A 938-nucleotide genomic window follows, 5' to 3' on the forward strand; every position below is an offset into this window, starting at 1 on the left:
GCTACAAGCAAGCTAATTGAGTAGATTTTCATATTTCCCTTGATTGAACCAACCATATGTGAATTCATGCCATTTCATGAGGTTTTGAGCTATATTTGTTGCATATTGTGGAAGATTGAATACCTCATGATTTTGAGCAAAGCTTTGATTAGTTTGGTTGATCAATGATAGGTGAAGAAGGCTTGGAGAAAGGTTGAAGCAAAGAGGAATGGCTAGAAGTGAAGAGAGGACAATGGAATAAGTGAGAATTGAACCGGGTTGCATGAAGTTAGCCCCAACGTTAGCCCCCTAACTTGGAGGCTAACGTTGGGCATGTAAATCGCTCCCTGGAAGTGGCCAACGTTAGCTCCAACGTTAGCCCCCTAACTTGGAGGCTAACGTTGGAACTTGAGAATTTCTCCCCTGGGCACCAACGTTTGCGCCAACGTTAGCCCCCTAACTTGGAGGCTAACGTTGGCACATGAACCACAAAGGGGGAGTAGGCCAACGTTTGCGCCAACGTTAGCCCCCTAACTTGGAGGCTAACGTTGGCGCCACTAATATCAAGCATTGCCAACGTTAGGGTCAAAGTTAGACCCCTAACGTTGGCACCAACGTCCAAACCAGGGAATTTAGCTTGCTGATATGAAAAGTTAGGGTCAAAGTTAGACCCCTAACTTTGACCCTAACGTTGAGATCATCTTTGGCCAACTTCAAAAACCGGTTCAATTGGTTCACTTCGGTTCTTCTTCAATCTTCAAAGAGCAATCAACCAAGGCCTCTTTCAACCCAATTCCACCAAGAACAAAGGCCCAACTCAAGGCTTGAAGATCATTTTGGAAAGTGTATAAATAGGATAGAATTCAAGTTATTAGAGAGCTTTCCTTTTAGAATTTTCAATATAGTTTTCGGAGAGCTTTTGAACTTGAGTGAACTTTAATTTCTTGTTTTCATTGCTT

The sequence above is a fragment of the Arachis ipaensis genome, chromosome B6 (genome assembly GCF_059453495.1).
Source record: "Arachis ipaensis isolate K30076 ecotype BB chromosome B6, ASM5945349v1, whole genome shotgun sequence".
NCBI lineage: Eukaryota > Viridiplantae > Streptophyta > Magnoliopsida > Fabales > Fabaceae > Arachis > Arachis ipaensis.